Source organism: Procambarus clarkii, chromosome 87, assembly GCF_040958095.1.
Source record: "Procambarus clarkii isolate CNS0578487 chromosome 87, FALCON_Pclarkii_2.0, whole genome shotgun sequence".
Taxonomy (NCBI): Eukaryota; Metazoa; Arthropoda; class Malacostraca; order Decapoda; family Cambaridae; genus Procambarus; species Procambarus clarkii.
In genome coordinates, this window is record NC_091236.1 from 18,295,743 (window position 1) to 18,314,408 (window position 18,666).

The 18,666-nt window shown below is 41.2% G+C and overlaps 1 long non-coding RNA gene across 1 annotated transcript in view; it reads right to left on the reverse strand.

The window, feature by feature from the left end:
- LOC138358858 (uncharacterized) overlaps positions 1–18,666 on the reverse strand; it is a 43,097-nt gene that overhangs the window by 2,397 nt on the left and 22,034 nt on the right. The window lies entirely within an intron of this gene.

Genomic DNA, 18,666 nt, shown 5'->3' on the forward strand with positions numbered 1-18,666 from the left:
GGTAGAATGTCTATTTGCTGTGTGGAGGCAATTGAACTCTCCACATTACGTATTCTGTTACTTCTAGGAAATTGGTCAATAATACTGGAAGTATAATATTCTACAGGGATTTTCAACCCAGCTCCACTAGCCTCCGCCATGATCTCCTCCGAAAGGTGAAGTATGACTGCTTACTGTAGTGAAAATACATCATTTTTATACCCAAGGGCTCGTTTACATTTATTATTTTTATTTTTTCTTCTCCTAGAGAGTCTTTTAATTTTCCCGCCTGCTACCAATTTCTTCCCCACAGTCTTAAGAGCATCAATACCGTGAGTTCTCAGAGCGCTCTTTACATCCCGTCTACCACTGGTTAAATCACCAAGAACATTTTTCCCAAAATCGATAGCAGTCGGCGTTACAGTTTTCATGAAAAATGGTATGGCTCGTCGAGCCAAGCCGGCTAAGGTCCCAAAAAAACCACCACCAGATCTGAGATAAGGCGCTTGGAATGTGCGTATGTCATTCATCGCTCCCCCCCTCACCCCGTATCTCCCAGAGAGGGGGGAGAAGATCTCCCCATACTCCTTCTGGGAGGGTGTGTGGAAAGGTACTCGCATCCCGACTCCTCCTCTTATAATAACCGATGATGTGGGTAAACACCTATATATATATATATATATATATATATATATATATATATATATATATATATATATATATATATATATATATATATATATATATATATATATATATATATATATATATATATATATTTATATTTATATTTATATAGATTATATTGTTATACCTTAGGGCGGAGGTGTAAGACTACCGTAACTGACCTCCCATCTTCAAAACTAACCTTTCGCCCAAACTGATCTGTTATCTTAATGCTCACCTTCTCCAACGTGTTAGTATTTAATGTCTTGTACACTAGGGGATGAGCCCCTCTAGAATAAGAGTCATGATAATTGATTGCATCTAAGATATTTACAATTTGCCCCCCGTAACGATCCGGCTCGATGACGTCACTATAAATGAGTAAATAGTCACAACCTCCGTCATTGTCTGGGGGGAATGAGGCCACGATCTTTGAGGCTGCTGTAATGTCATCTGATTTTGCCTGATAAATGGTGTATTTGCGACTGCCGTCAAAACCAAGTACATTAGCTATTCTGTGTTTAAATTGAAGACTAAGAGAATATAAGGAACCAGTGCCTTCATTGTTAAGTGTGGAGGATAGTAATACTCGCTCTAAGGATTGATCATAGGTGAGGATTGGTTCTCTTTCTGAGAAGTATATTTTGAAATCACCTCGGAAGCTAAGCTTCATGTCGGTGATTATTTGTCGGCTAAGCTCACTCGTGATGAATGTGATGTTTCTGGATAATATGTTGGTTTTGGGGATGAAGGTGTAGATGAGATGTTCTGGGCTTTTAGAAAGAGTTCCTCGCTTAAAAGTAGCATAGACATCTATACCAGACTCCCCCTCATCCTTGATGATAGCGTTAATTCGTCTGGGTAGGAGTATGTTGACTAAGGCCACTTCATGTTTAATGGAAGGGTTTAAATGTAGAGTGGGGATGGTGTTTGTAAATGCTGAACTTGTGTTGTTGTATATATCTTCTTGGTCGAGGCTAGTGAGGTATATGTAGTGTTCCTCGTCCATTGTTAAGTTATGTACTGACTGGGGTGGGAATAAAACATCATTACTTATATTTTATTTTATTAATCTACTAAGGAAATATTACTTTTAAAAGAACTACAACAGGGGGAACTACATTTTGTTCCCCCATAACAAATTACATATAAAGAGCAGCAGCTGTTGGTACTGCTGTCGTCCGCTGCTGCCGCTGCCGCTGCTGCTGGGGGAGCTGTTGGTACCACTGACACCGCTGCCACCGCTGACGGTACTGCTGCTGCTGCTGCTGCTACCACCGCTGGAACCGTTGTAGTTGGTGGTACTGCTGCCGCTACCGTTACCGCTGCCGGCGATGATGGTACTGTTGCTGCCGCTGTCACCGCCGGAACTGCTGTAGTTGGTGGTACCGTTGCCGCTACCACTACCGCTGACAACACTGTCACCATCGTCGGTGGACCTGCTACTGCTACCACCACCGAAGCTGTTGTAGATGGAGGTACTGCTGCTGCTGCTGCTGCTGCTGCTGCTGTTACTGACTGTGGTGGTGCTGGCACGTCTTCTTTGAGCGTTGATGGTTACAGCTTTCGTTGTTTTTTCGGTGATGAGGATAACAGGAATATTTCCTGTGACTCTCCATCGAGGATGGTGTCAATACGATGATTTGAGAGGGGGTCGAAGTCAATAGTGGTTTCGATCCGTCGTTTGGCCGTGCCAGATGTTGTGGGTGGGGGTGGAGCAGCGCTGGAGGTGGATGAGTACTCTTGTAGGTGTCTCTTCTTCCTGGGGGTGGCTGGTGGTGCTGGTGGTGTAGAACGAGAAGAGCTTCCTGGAGTGGTGGCACCCTCCCCCACCACCGCATCTAGGGTGATAGTTTTACTATCACCCTCTCCCCTGGGATCATCATTCGGGAGGGGTACCATCGATGGGGTGACGGTAGAGGGACATTTGAGGATTACCAGCTCCTTGTTATGCTTGCCCAGCTCAGCGTTGAGCGAAATGAGCATGGGCCCGACGTCCTTGTGCCAGTTGTCCATGCCATCACGGGAGGCCCCCAGCCCATGGGGCACCACCAGCCGAAACATGGTTGGAGTTCTTACCATGAGATTGCCAACCTTTGTTAGGGCTGTTTTCAGCCAATATAGCCTATTCTTGGCAGTATCCAGGGTGACATTGGTGATGTAGTGGATGTCGGAGGAAGACTGCACTTGCTCCTGAGCTATAGGGTTGGACTCGAAGGGTGCTCCTGCACCGAAAGCGGAAATTAGCGCCACGATGGAGGGGCGGAAGAACAAGACTGGCTCTTCGACAATGTCTTGACCGTCGGAGGGTAGGGGAGCTATCTTCACTTCGATGTCACCCGGGGTAGACCGGTAACGTATTGTGGCCCTGTTGACACGAGTCAGTCCTTCACGTTCCACACGGGCATAGTTGTAACATTTCCAAATTACACTTGCCAGTCCATAGGGACGCACAACAGCAGCGGGTAAGTCATACACTATGACATCACCGACCCCAAAGGCGTGGGTGTCGGTGATGTCGCTGTCTATTGACTTAATGGACGATAAAGCCATGGCGGAGGGGCGGTTGAGAGGAACTGGGGAAGAGTCGTCGTCAACTATGGTGACCGAGGGTGATGGTGGAGGCCTTTAAATACACCTGTGTCCCCCACCTGGAGGGGAAGGAATGTATGGGGTGTGGTGTAGAGGCTGCCTTCCCTACCTTAAAAGTCCATACACACTCCGTCCAGTCTCGAAGGCTGTAATCTGGTCTCGATGTTGGAAGGTTAATTTTTCCATTTGCCATATCTCCGTCTGGATTTCCTGGGATGAATATTCTTCATAACGTTTCACCGTCTCTCCAAATGACTTAAAAAACCGTTCTGGAGGGGCACTCAACACAAGGCGGTCATAACAATCCCACAATGCATATATCAATCTACATTTGTGTTCGACATACTTGTAGTACCGCTGAGTAGCAACCAACTTCTTTAATAAGGGAGATTTGTCTTCTGGGGGTGTAGCTGGGGGAGGAGTGGGTCTAGAAGCTTGCTCCATGGTGGATATGCAACTGAATATGGTGGTCTTTAAGATGGTCTTCATATAGGTCTTCAATACGGCTCCCAATGGGGTCTCCTATGGATACCCCTCCCCCCTTTTAACTGTGATCTAGCGCGATAATTACGTATGAGGGTTGGGTCTATGCCAGCCACCCTCAGTAAAACCCTTACATCTTCCTTGTCACTTGCCCTAAATTGTCCCTTTGTGAAGGCTAGAGTTTTAATTATATCTAAAATATTTAAATTTTGTACAGCCTTTAATAAATTTCCGCAACTATCCCACATCACCTGTTGGCTGTTTTGTCCAAACATGTTCAATAATGCTTTGACATGAGGAATTTCCTCAATTTTAAAATTCACATTTATTAAGTTGTCCAGACTTGGATTTTGGGGTGTGATGGTGGCTTTATGTGGAGTGTGGCCAGCAACAATTACTTGCACTTCGGGCGGGAGGATGGAATGTCCCCTTTTTTTATTTATTTTTTTTTTTTAAAGGCGATGGTCGCGCCGGGCAGCCCGCGTTTTTTTTTTCTTTTTAAGGGTGGCGGCGGGCGACGGTCGCCGGGGGCCCCAATGTCATTTAAAGGGTGTGTGACCAGCCCCTCCCGTCTGGAGGTGCTACTACGGCAACACCGCCCACAGCCCGTTGTTGTCAGGTGGGAGGAAGGAGTGTCCTCTTCCCCCACCCCCCCATCGCCCCTACCAGAGTCGCAGGTGGGTAGGTTACGGGCTCCTCCAATATTATTACTTGGGATGGATTCGTTTTTTAAAGAGAAGGACATACTTTCACTACCATCACCTCCGGGGGAGGGCAGACCCACAGCATTAGGAGGTGATGGTGAGTTCTTGTTTTTATTAAATAAATATTTTTCAGCTATGAATCGTGGTACCAGGCAATATTCTTTCACCATTTTATTCTCTCGTTACTTATTTACGCAATTACCTTATTAGGGAGGAAATTAACGATACAGCCAAAGGTAGCAGAGCTGCTAATATCGCCCCACCACGTCTGGAGGTCAGTATGAGCTTCTTTTTGTATAAAGGAGTTTTCTTACGTGCTACAGATCGTATGTCGTTCTGATATCTCTGTAAGCCATTAATTATCTGAGGTTGAACTGGGATGTTTCGTTTCAGAAAATTGGCAAAAATTTCACAAATTGATTCAATTTCCTGCCGTTTTAAAGCCTTGATTAGTTTATTCCGCTTCTTGGGTGATAAATTGTTTAATAAAAATAACAACTGATGATGTTTCTCTACGAGAGAGTCCTCTTGAACTGTCATTTTTTGTTAAATTTGACGATGTCTTGAGCTTTAATCCAGCTATTGGCAGAATCTGGGTACCCTCTCCACTTGACGAAATATTCTCTGTGTCCTTTCGATGTTTTCCTAGACTGTAATACCGTTACAGGAAAATAGTCTGGAAGGGATGTTGGAATCAATTCTCTCATAAAACATACCACTGATCGTCTCGTTGTTTAAATCTTTGATTTTATATGTCGGGATTGGATGTGTTCTGTCAATATGTGACACTACAAATATTTCTTCTGTATTTTGGTGCCAAAAGCCTTTGTGAAATATATTCCTGCGCTTTGCCAATCGCACATGCTGTCCAAGGTGCAACCGTGGACTGATGGCAGTTATGGAGGAGTCATTGTTTAAATACATGACCTTAAACTGTCTTCGTATATCTTCAATATTTTGCAACTTATGAATGGCATGAGGAGTATTTTTTAGCATCCTGTGGAAAGTGTGGTTGTACACGTCCACAACTTTAGGGAGGATGTGGATGTATTTTAATGAATTAGCTTGAGTCATATAATGATACAGTTTATGTTTTAAAGTTCTGATGGCTCGCTCCACTATGCTAGATTTCATTTCCGAAAATACACTATATAATTTAATATTTTTCTTATTAAAATAATTTTGAACTGACTTGTTGTAAAATTCTCTACCTCGGTCAGTGAATATCCGCCTTACACCGAGAAACTGAGGCGTTTCCTCTAATATCTTCTTCAGAGCGACTAACACTTCACTCGAATTTTTTGTTTTTAAAGTTTGAGTCTGCATTAGGCGGGAATAAACATCGACACAAATTAAAATATATTTAACACCATTATTGTATTTTTGTAAACTACAAAAGTCCCCTAGGTCACAGGCAATTATGGTACGAGGTTTAGGGGCTAATATTTTCCGTCGGGGGAACCTAACTAAATTTCCTCTATGTAATGTGTAAGATCGCTCCCCATGGAGAAATTCCTTCACATCTGCAACACTAATGTTGGGGTCTTTAAGTCTGGCAGCCTTATACAATTTTTGAATTGACCCTGTGAAACCACCTGGGCTAGAAATGTCATTATAGATGCTGGTGAGCATTGTTCGTTTCTGTGTCGTTAGAGACATTTTTTTGTTGTCGTTGTTGATTACATTTGATACACAATTTCACAGTGGTCTTCGTTGGTGATGCTCGTTCGTAGTTGTAATGCCTCAGGAACCGTCAGATCGACCAATAAGTAACCATACTTGTTCTGGGATATTGCCCGACGGTATATTTCAACGAAACTACTAGTTGTTTTTCGCCCATATAACTGGCCACTTAAAATTTCAAGTTGGCTTATGTCTCTCTGCTTCATTAATATATAATGACTACAATTCAGAGTTATTGTCCTGGCGTATTTCCCCTGGGGAAACAAATTTTGACTAATTAGAATTACGGAAATATTACCGTGTCTCCCTCTTGTGAAGATATTGGCTATAATTGGACTCTGTATGGCTTCCAGGTATAAGTCATCAATTATATACAAAACTGACTCATTTGAAAAAGGATCTTTATACTCTAGTGGGTTAATCAGATCCTGGGAGACAGTAACCTTGTTTCGCAGAGAGGGAATGTTTGAAAGAGGCTGTTCTGTATTATTTGCAGATGACACTAAAATTTTTGAGAATTTTCCGTGGTATTTAACACAAATTCCCCACTAGGGTCGTTTTCCCAGAATTACTGAATCCAGCTACAAATATTCTTGCTGGGTGGTGGAAAATATTAAGTTGCTCGTCTGTGACAGACACACACTCCTCCATATTTTCCCCATAAATGGTTCAATTACCTATGGAGTGGTCGCTTATATATTCATATTATATATATATATATATATATATATATATATATATATATATATATATATATATTGTGTGTGTGTGTGTGTGTGTGTGTGTGTGTGTGTGTGTGTGTGTGTGTGTGTGTGTGTGTGTGTGTGTGTGTGTGTGAGTGTATTCACCCAGCAAGGGATGTGTCTCCCTCAGGACATAGCCAGTCCTCCTGATGTTTTTTTGAAGTAGAAGTCCCCTAGTGATGACCTCCAGACGAGAGAGAGAGAAAAAAAAAAAAAGTTTTCTACAGCAGGCCTAACCCTTCTCTTACAAAAAGGACTGAGAGGTGTTGTATGTGGCAACGTTGCCCCCCACGTTTCCGAGTCAATAAAAGGACGCTACACCTCCCCCACATCATGTATTATTGAATTGTGACCAAACCATCCACTCTCCTCCCCGTCTAGACCGAGATGTAAGTAAATTAGTATCTATTTCATATAAGGGTTATATATATATATATATATATATATATATATATATATATATATATATATATATATATATATATATATATATATATACATATATATATATATATGTCGTACCTAATAGCCAGAACGCACTTCTCAGCCTACTATTCAAGGCCCGATTTGCCTAATAAGCCAAGTTTTCATGAATTAATGTTTTTTCGTCTACCTAACCTACCTAACCTAACCTAACCTAGCTTTTTTTGGCTACCTAACCTAACCTTACCTATAAATATAGGTTAGGTTAGGTTAGGTAGGGTTGGTTAGGTTCGGTCATATATCTACGTTAATTTTAACTCCAATAAAATAAAATTGACCTCATACATAGAGAAAAGGGTTGCTTTATCATTCATAAGAAAAAAATTATAGTAAATATATTAATTCAGGAAAACTTGGCTTATTAGGCAAATCGGGCCTTGAATAGTAGGCTGAGAAGTGAGTTCTGGCTACTAGGTACGACATATATATATATATATATATATATATATATATATTTATATAGATAAGTAGGGGTAGGAATGAGAAGTGGAGTGATTTGAGTGCTGGGGGATATATATATATATATATATATATATATATATATATATTTATTTATTTATTTTAGGTAAGCGTGATCGTTATGTCTCGAGTTGGTGATATTTGTAGAATTTGTGGATGGGGGTCATCACATCTCTTCGTTCATAGGTGTTACACATGTTTCTTCTGCGGAGAAACTGTATGTGTACAGTCTAGTGGTGAACACAGGAGAACCTGTGCTGGAGGTATGACCGTATTTTATATATTTATTTATTCATTTATTTCAAATAAAAAAAATATTAAGAAGGGTTTTCCCCTTCTCCATGAGTGTGGGAGAGAGAGTGTATATAAATTATACACTATTTCCTTCATTAGGTAAACGTCGCCAGCCCACCCTCCCTTCCAGAGAGGATGGCTTCTTGTGCTTTTTGTGTGGAAATACATCCTTGAGACCTCACCACACTTCCCCTTGTGATAATTGTGGGACCTCTGTGTGTGAGGACTTGACCTCTGAACATCTACAAACATGCCCCCGTGGTGAGTGAATAAACCCTCCACCTTTATTTCTCTTAAGAATCTTTTTTGAGAACTTATGTCATGGGGATTAGTGAGAGGGTGTTGCCTTTTTATTATTATTATTATTATTATTATTATTATTATTATTATTATTATTATTATTATTTATTATTATTCCATTCCAGGAGCGATTCAGAGGCAGGTAGGGGAGGAACATGACAAAGCACAGCGTGACAATAACCCCTTAGGTGGAGGGGAGGGGGGGGGAGGAAGCGATGAGTGATGATGATGATGGTGATGATGGTGATAGGGGTGACATCTCTCAGCCGGGCCCTAGTGGTCTTAGACCCCCTGTCATCAATAGACTTAATGCCCTAAATAGTGATGAAAATTCCCCAGATGAGGAGGATGCTATAGACACTCCCCACTTAATTAATAGGGTGGGGGCTCTGGGGAATCTCTTTACTAGGCTGGAATATTCCATCCCCTCAGCCTTCGCCACAGACCCTATAGGACTCCTAAGCAACTTTAGGGACTATTACATATCTGAAATAGAGAATTACATGAATTCTCTTGGGGGACATGGCAATTTTACTTCATCATTAAAAATCCTCCTCGAGGTAAAGGTAACACTTTTGAAACAACGACTCACGGAAGATGATGACTTTAGAGAACACTTCATAACAACACCCGCTAGACTGGTAACTCTTGAGGATGTGGGTAATCTTATTGATAGCTGGGTGGCTTATATGATTACACGACTGGAAGATCTCCTTTCAGAAACAGAGGGGAGTGGTTTCATATTATATAATGTCGATTTCCTCAAAATCGTCATCTGTAATGCAAGTGTAAGGTCAGTTTTGGGGGATTATGTCCCTTATCCCCCATTTCTAAGGGGACGGCATGAGGTCTTCAACCCAAACCCGGCTGGTAACAATAAAACATGTATTATTCAGTGCATTGCTGCTTTTCTGGCGTCACAACAAGGGTGGAAGTGGAGACGTATAGGGAGACTTGTAGAGTCTCACTCTAGGGTTAGGAAAATGGTCAAATACGACAATTTATCCTTCCCTCTGTCTTGGGAGGATATCTCTAAATTGGAGAATAGAAATAAACTATCCATTTTTTTGTATTCAATACACAAACATACAGATGGCGTCTATCACGTCTCTCTTTGTCGTCGTGGTAGCAGACAGTACTCGGTCATAGTTCCTTTATTGTTATTGGGGGAATCTCATGTGGCCTTGATAAAAGAGTTCGATAAGTTCCTTCGGAACTTTACTCGCAGCCACAAACGAAAGACAGTCTTCTGTAGAAACTGTCTCTCAGAATATCAAAATTCGTCTGAGCTAACAAATCACTCATCTTCCTGCGACATCACTCAAAATTATTTACCCTCAGCCTGGGGACACACTCCATTTTAAAAATACGGGGAAAGGTTACGCCCCTTCCCATGTGGGCTATTTTGATTTCGAGTGTGTCCTAAGCACTGAGGATTGTCTAGGTACTGTTACAGCCATACATAGACCTATAGCATACAGCTATATAATTGTTGATAGGAACCACACTGTCGTTGATAAATTTACTTATTTTGGGGGGGACAGTGTTACTCATTTCATGCAGCGAGTTGCTACCAAATGGGAAATTATCAGATCTACCCTCCACCATTATGAAATAGACATGTCTCTTGAGGATATGATCCATTTTAGGAGACAGACTCACTGCCAGTTTTGTGAGCAGGTATTTACCCCCTCCAATTTCAAGGTTCAACATCATGATCACCTTAGGGAAAAGCTCAATTATATTGGAGCTCTATGTAATTACTGCAACCTCCGCCACAAGAATGCTCTGGAGAGTTTAGTTCTAATTGCCCATAATATGTCTTATGACATGGGCTTAATTTTGAGGGAGTTTACCATGGATTCAAATATTAAGAGCAATATCCTCATGAGACAGGGGACGAAATATCTTAAGGTGGAAATAGGGAAGCTTAAATTTCTTGATTCACTGGCTTTTATTACAGGTAGTCTTTCATCCCTAGCAAAGACCCACATTGATTCAGCCAGCCCCTTAACATTCACTCACTCAATGATAGAGGGTTTGCCCAAAAAGAGTCACCACCTACTCTTAAAGGGTAAGCAGTTTTTCCCTTATGAATATACCACAAAAATCAGCTGCTTTAATGACAACACTCCCTCCTATTGAAATGTTCTACAGCTCCCTAAACAAATCAGGTATAACTTTGGACGAATATAGACATTCTAAATTAGTATGGGAGGCTACAGGGTGTAGGACATTAAAAGACTACCTCCTCATTTATTTGAGGTGTGATGTAGGATTACTGGCTGACATTTTTACACACCACAGGGCAATTCTAAATGATATATATTCTTTAGAATTGACACACTATTGCAGCCTCCCAGGGTACTCCTACGACTGCTTCCTGAAAAGTAGTAGAATATCGTTGGAGTTAAGTGCAGATGTGACGTTGCACAATCTCTTATCACAAAACATACGAGGGGGTTTTACAACTGCAGTTAGGAGTTATGTCAGAGCTAACAACCGCTATGTCAACCCATCTTTTAACCCCCAGGAGGATAGGTCTTCATTCTTACTTTATCTCGACTTCAATAGCCTCTATGGGAGTTGTACGACTAGGAAATTGCCCCATGGGGGACTAAGGAGACTATCATCTGATGAGATGAACTCCTTCATTAGCGGGGGGAAGATAATGACAGAACAGCCTTTCTCTTCTAACAAAGGGTACTGGCTCTTAATTGACACCAAACTTTTAAGACCCGAAATAGCTAGACTAACAGACGATCTGCCCCTTTGTTTACACCATAGGGGAATAAGTATGGAGGATATCTCACCATTTAGTAGGGGACTTCTGGAAACAAATAACATCACACACCTCCCCCCAAAAAACATCAAACTGGTTGGAGATCATCTCCCCAAAAAACATTATTTCATATCTCTTCACCTTTTACAACTATTTATTGAGATAGGACTTGAAGTGGAAACAATACATGCAATTTACGAGTTCCACCAGTCAGATTTTATGGCAGAATTTGTTAACACCAACGTTAACAATAGAAATGCCTCCAGCAGTAATGATAGGAAAACACTCTTCAAATTACTGACGAACAGTGTTTTTGGTAAAACGCTACTGAATCCAGCTCGTTATGCCATTGACACCAAACTAGTGACTTCAGCTAGGGTCTTTTTACGAGAGGTGAAGAATCCCCGCTTTAAACGAATGGTGCATTTAGGCGACAATAAATTATTGTCTGTCAGTTCCAGACCATTCATTAAAATTACTCATCCTAATTACATTGGGTTCCAGATTCTTGAGCTAGCAAAATACAGCTTGTACCATTTTTGGTACAGGGTACTTAAGAACCACTATTCAGATAGGGTACAACTGGTGTATAGTGATACAGACAGTTTCATTTTCACCTTACTAGCTGAAGATGTCTTTAATGAGATGGGGAAAGAACCCCTTAGTTTGTGGATGGATACGAGTAATTTTCCTGAAACTCACCCCTTGTATGATCCTTCTAAAAAGGGTGTTTTAGGGCTGTTAAAGTCAGAGGTGTCAGATAAACACATCCTTGAAGTTGTGGCACTCAAGCCCAAAATGTATAGTGTGCTTTTGCTTGACAATAAAAATTCCATCACCGCTAAGGGTATTCCCCGAGCTGTGCAAAGATCTTTAACACATAACCACTTTAAAGAGACCCTTCACAGTAATGGTGTAGTAAATACTTTTAATTACTCACAAATAAGAAACATAGGGGGGCAGATGGCAACCACATTCAATACTAAGAGGGGTTTAAGTGCATTTGATGATAAGCGCTTTTACCTAAATAAATACACTAGCCTAGCGTATGGTCACCCAGACATACCATCCGACCCCCACCCCAACACCTCAGCCCAAGGAATGTCCACCGAGAGTGAAGGTGGTGACGTCATTGAACCACAAGGAGAGGAAGGACAACACCCCACCAGCGAGAGTGAACCCTATGACGTCAGCAGTCAGTCACCTGAGGGAGGCCCACTACATCCCATTCACTCTCTGGGAGATGATGAGTCATCATCTTCGTCCCAGGAGGAGGAGGAGGAGGAGGGGGAGGAAGACCCCACAACGGACTTGTGGGCGAGAAGGAGAGGTCTTGTTAATAAATATTATGTGGGGGGAGATGACCTACAATACGACTATGTTTAACCCTATGTACTTTGATAATATAATCTATAAATCATCAGGATTATTTCTTTTTCTCCTTCTTTAAGTATAGAGGCTTAAAATATATCCAACTTAAAAACAACTAAGGGAGGCTGGTCCCTCTTACGGTACACTCAAGGTCATCAAGTATGAGGAGGGGTGGTGAGGGGGGACCACCCCTACTGCGAGGATCCTGTTTTTACACCTGTCCCATAGAGGGAGGGGGTGGGGGGGGGTGGGGGGGGTTGTAACTACAGCTCACCTGAGTGTTTATTATACAAATATACTGTCATACTTTTCTGTATAAATGAACATGAGCATGAACATAGCGACACATAATAGATACCTATCTTCACTATTTTACGATTGTTGCTGCCCCACACCTTGGGCGACCTAATATGGGGTGGCTCTAAGTGGCACCCCGCCTCTGATTTTCTTATCTGATTACCCTTCATAGGCAGCTACTTTACTGTAAATGAACATGATCATAGTGGCACATAATAGATACCTATCTTCACTGTTTTTTCGACTGCTACCACTCACACCTTGGGTGACCTAATATGGAGTGGCACTATGTGGCTCCCCGCTTCTGATTTTCTTATCTGATCTACATACATAGGTGGGGCTATCTGTCACCAAAATATCTACTGGGGGCGTTCCCTACACGAGGCGGGAGCCTGGACCAGGAGCTACAACTCGACTCTCACCGGAGAATAGGTGGAAGTAGGTGATTCTAGTTTCCCTCCCAAATTCCCCTTTAGGGGGCATCTCCCCGGAATTATGAGAGTTGTTGTAGGGTATTCATAATTTATTATCCTGATACATGTGAAAGGTGCTGCACCTAGGCCAAGTTTCAGCATCTCAGCCTAAATAGAGAAGGAGAAAAAAAAAAAAAAAAAAAATATTTTTCAACAATGTTCAATTGCTTTCACAGCCCACAATTGTGAACCAAAATCATTTCTACGACACTCAGCTATGACCTTACTATATAATAAAGATTTGGTAGTATGATCTTTATCCCAGATGTATTTAGTGCAATAATACAGATTTTTAAAAGTTTCCCAAAAACGTATGCAACAAAATGAAGTGTATCATTATTTATAAAATCAATAAATCTACGTAGATAAGAAAACATACTACAGTTTTTAGAGGCGTAAACTCTACATATAATGTGCAAGTTTCATGTAAATTGAACAAAAAATAAAGGCTGTGAAGGCAGATCTTGTTGTAAAAGTTGGAGTTGCGTAGCGCGCGCGACAAGTTACTCTACTTGCGGTCACTCGTGACTGATGATTTACGCATTGCGGCCAGCTCGTATGGAGAGCTCGCATGCATCTAGCTGTCAATGCTTTTCTCTTGTTCGTTTGGTAAGTCATATTGCAGTACAAATAGCAAAAATAGCATGTTCTGGGAGATATTGTGTGAGCGCGTCAGCATACATCCTCTCTCCATGAGAGACACGCAGTCACTGAGGGGCACCACCCTCTCACTCACACGACACTGTTGCCATTTGTGAGAGTTTATATTCATTTTATGCATAACATGTTATTTTCAACGCTATTACGAAAAATAAGACATCTACAACGTAAGATACAATACCCCGCGGCGCACTCACGCCGCGAAGACCAGATTCACGAAAGTGGCAGTGGGAAATTTGACTAATTACGTTATTTTTCAAGATATCATTAAACGGTTTGGACCACAGTGTTGCCAGAACGTTGTAGTATTTTTCGTAATTTTTCGTAAATATTCCATTTTTCATCGGATTTTCGGGTACCATGGCCCCTTAGTCAGCTATATTATTTAGCCAGAGTATTTTGTATGTCATGAGCAAGGCTCACCCATGTCACAGTAAGGCACAAGTGTGCAGCGTGGGGCTACATAGAGCACTCATGGTATCTTATTATTATTGGTGTGTGCAGGCCCCCGGAGTAATTGATGAATTTACTGTGTTGGTAATGTCTTTCATGAGACTTTAATATGATCATTTAGTGAGAGAATATATATATATATATAAATGTACCAGTATTTGGTGTTAGGCTATGTGCCCAGTAACTATAATATTACTATTATTGATGTCTTTGATTTATCTATATATATATATATAATGTCTATGCTTGTGAATTGAATAACCATTCGTGTGTGCAGTGATCAATTGAATATTCGCCCACGAATGGAATTACTGAGAACTCCAGTAATATATACTTGCATGCGTTATCATTAAATGAGGTGCAGTGTGTTATACCATGATAATGAATTATTGCGTTCATTAATATAGAAATGTGTGATTGAACTCAAGATCAGTGCAGTGAATCATCTGCGTTCTATTGCCATTATAGCAGTAATCGTGTTGTGTGTTAATACAGTGATAGTTGAGAATTTAAAGAAACAGGCGCCTCACGCCAGACAAACAGATAAACGAACATTCGCGCGGTGAGAATCGCCCAGCTGATTTTGACATTGACGTGAGGGGGAGCATTGCCAGCATGGCGAGTTCATGATTATTTGTGAGAACGAGCGACTTTCACATGAAATAGCTGTTTGTTTATTGATATAATTATGTGATGTCTTGAGTTAAGTAAAACACAAAATACCTTGGCGTTTGTATCATCCCCTCCATATTTCTTGTGGCTATATAATACGTGAAAGGAGATAGTGATAGAAATAAATACCTGCCTGATAGCAAACCTATTAAGTGTGCTCTTGCCACTGTTACCACAATTCAACAAAACCACTGACGTGTTACTGGACACGGGAAACACAAGTTGGCGACCTTGTGGTTAGTAGTAGAGCCTTCTGTCGGGGCGGGCACACAGCAGTTAAGAGAACAAGCTGTGCTCTCACTCATTCTCGATCAGAGGCCGGTTGGGATTGACTGGGATACCCTCCTGGCGTACAGTGGCGCCGTGAGGATAGAGTGAAGACCCGCAGGGCTACGGTGAGTGACCTTGGGTATACTGTTACTCGCTCCTCTTACGGTGAACCCCGACAGAGGACACTACGAGAGTCAACAACAACCACAAAGGATTATTGACAACGAGAAATCAGGGGACGAAGGGCAAAGAGAATAGCATAAAGTACTGCTGTAAAGATGCTAGTCTCCGGAGGCAGGCGACACATAAGAGCTGTCAGGAAAAACAACAGTAGCATACACCGTCCGCAGACTTAGACCCATCGGTGATGATGGAAACGGAGCGGGAGTGCGAAGAAAAGTGCTCATGGAAAAGGCATTTCAGAATGGAGAGAAGCAACTGGGAGTCAGCTGTCTCAACTTATGGTTTACACGTGGGCTCAACACCCCAACTAGGCTAAAATTTGGACCGTGTCTCGAAGTTCCACTGACTTAATATGCAAAACAACTCAGAAGCTAAGCCCTCCTAACGTATTCATTGATAATTGTAGTTAGTCTACTAATTTAAGAAATTTATTTTTTACCATGATTACATCATATTATAATGTGGATTTAGCAATATTAAATCAACCTCCCAAGGTTGTGTAAGTGGTAACACCTAGCAGGTATATAAATCAATCATACAGACCACTCAGTTGTAACTAATCTTAATATAAACAAACATCTGCTGGGAAATTCCCACATGTAACGGTCTCGAGTCAACTTTAGATTAGAGGAAGGTGCAGGGCTGTGGTCAATCACGTATCTCGTTGCATCCTGGGTATGCCAGTGTCACCTCTCTAGGTGGAAACCTACTCTCCTATAATTGTCACAGGCTACAAATTTGGGGAATACTAGGCTATTGTTTTCCCTTACAAATTCCTTAAATCTTAATTTGTAACAATCTCGAAACTCGCATTTTTCTCACAAACTAAAACATTCTTTTGGTCTCCTAGCACGTTTGTAGGGTGGATTTATGTATCGTTCCATCTCTGCCCTGCTTGTGCTGCTCAAGACCTCTGTCTTAACCATGTCCTTACATATAAGTAATCGAAGCCTGATGTAATACCCGTTTTCCTATTGATTCCTTTCTTCAAAATAAGTGGTTCATAGTTGGTCAAATTCTTGTACCATCCCACAGATCCTGATGTTGCAGCTGGGGTGTTGTGATCTCTACATCCCTTGCATTCCTCTATCTCCTAATTATTTGCTTATTCCATGCTAGATTCGGGTATGCAAATATTTGCATGTTTTCTCATGGTTACAAGTTTTGCAGCTTCGTCTGGAAAGGCACTCCATGTTCCTACATGACCTTGCACCCAGTTGATAAACATTATATTACGTAAGTATTATATTAAGCCTAAGACTTAATATTAAGTCTTAGGCTTAATATTTTCGTTCATCTGGGAGCCCCTGTTATGTCTTGCATTGCTTTGCTTTGAATAACCGCAACACATTACCCACTGGCCAGGAGAAAGTGTGAGTAAAGCAGGTAAAACATTATGACTGTCCTACACCTAGACTGAGCTCTGTGATTGCTATCATATTCAGTTGCAATTTTGCCTTTCTCAGATACTTAATTTCCTGTTTCAATGTCATTGTAGAATCTATCCATACTCCAAGATATTGGTATCGAGTAACCCATTGTAGGTCAATATCTTTAATTACCCGATTCAAGGTGCCTGATTTATCAGAGGGGGCACAACCCCACAACCATTTACCACAACCCTAGTGGCCTCGAAGAGTACAGGAAGCCAGCAGCTTGTCCCAGGTCCCCACCATTTGCCTTTTATGATCTTTTCTACGTATATTTTAAAACTCTGTTGATAGTTACGGCTTCGGCGTTTCCATGGGTTAATGTGAACAAGCATCTCCTGTTTTCAGTCCTACACTGTGGCTTGTTGAGCTTGAAATTGTTGCCGTTTGCGATACGTATGACCGTGTGAAGAAAATATCCGGAATCAACATCCTCTAACTTGTTCAGCATTTTTAAGGTTTCAGTGAGATCCGCCCTGTCATGCCTGGTTTGCAGTGTTAGTCCTGTGGCCTTCAAACGTTTCTGATATGAGAGACGACTGGCGCAACCTCTCCTCTAACCAATTACATCTGAATTTGGCCGTTTGCCCGTATCGCCGAAAATAGACGTAATTTGAAAATGAAAAATAATTTAAAATAAATTTTGAATATTTGTTTTCCAAAACAGCAAATTATGGGTCCTCTGGTAGGTTAGGAGGGCAGGAAGATCGCCTAAGGTTTCAAAACGCCATGAAAACCGTTAATTGAAAGTTTCCGACCCTAATCTTAACTGAGTAAGTCGGAGGACTCAAAACAGAGAACTGGACAGTACATCACTCGTGAGCCTCATTTCAAATTCCGTCCATGTTTGGCCATACAGGCAAACGTGCGAAAAGCGACGCATTTTTAAGAGGACGAGTTGGGAATGACTTGTTGCCCAATGTTGCACCTCCTCCCGAGCCGCTGTGTCCTTCTGAAAATGAGGTCTCCGTGCTTGTATACAGTTATCCAAATGGGTGCGCACCAGAGAATTATACAGTTTAACAATTACCTTGTTTTCCTTATCGTCGAAAGAACGCTTGATTATCCCAAAAGTTTCGTTAGCTTTTCGGACTGCTGCACCCACCTGTCATACAACTTGTGGCTTATTTTGACAAGATCATTTTCTTCATCAATCTGCTGTAATATAATGCTATTAATTTGGTAGTCATGGTGTGGGTTGGTGCCCCACATGCATGGTCTTGGATTTGTCTATATAAAAAATCATTTTCCAGTCTTCTGACCATTTGTGGATTTCATGTAGATCTCTATGCAAGACTTCAATATCGTTATCACTTCCCACTGTACAAAATCTTTGCGTCGTCTGCAAATTTGATGATGTGGTTTGTAATACTCATCTATGCCATATATATATATATATATATATATATATATATATATATATATATATATATATATATATATATATATATATATATATAAATATATGACAAAAAGGGTAGGTCCCAAAATGAACCCTTGTGGCACCCCACTTAACACATTTCTCCATTCAGTTTCATTTCCACTCAACACATTCAGAAAACACTTAGTTTTCTTTCCTTCAATCACTGTTTTATTCATCCTAATATTTTATTATTTATTCTATGAACCTGCAATTTTCTTGCCAGTCTTTCAAATGGTTCCTTATCAAAACCTTTAGCAAAATCCATG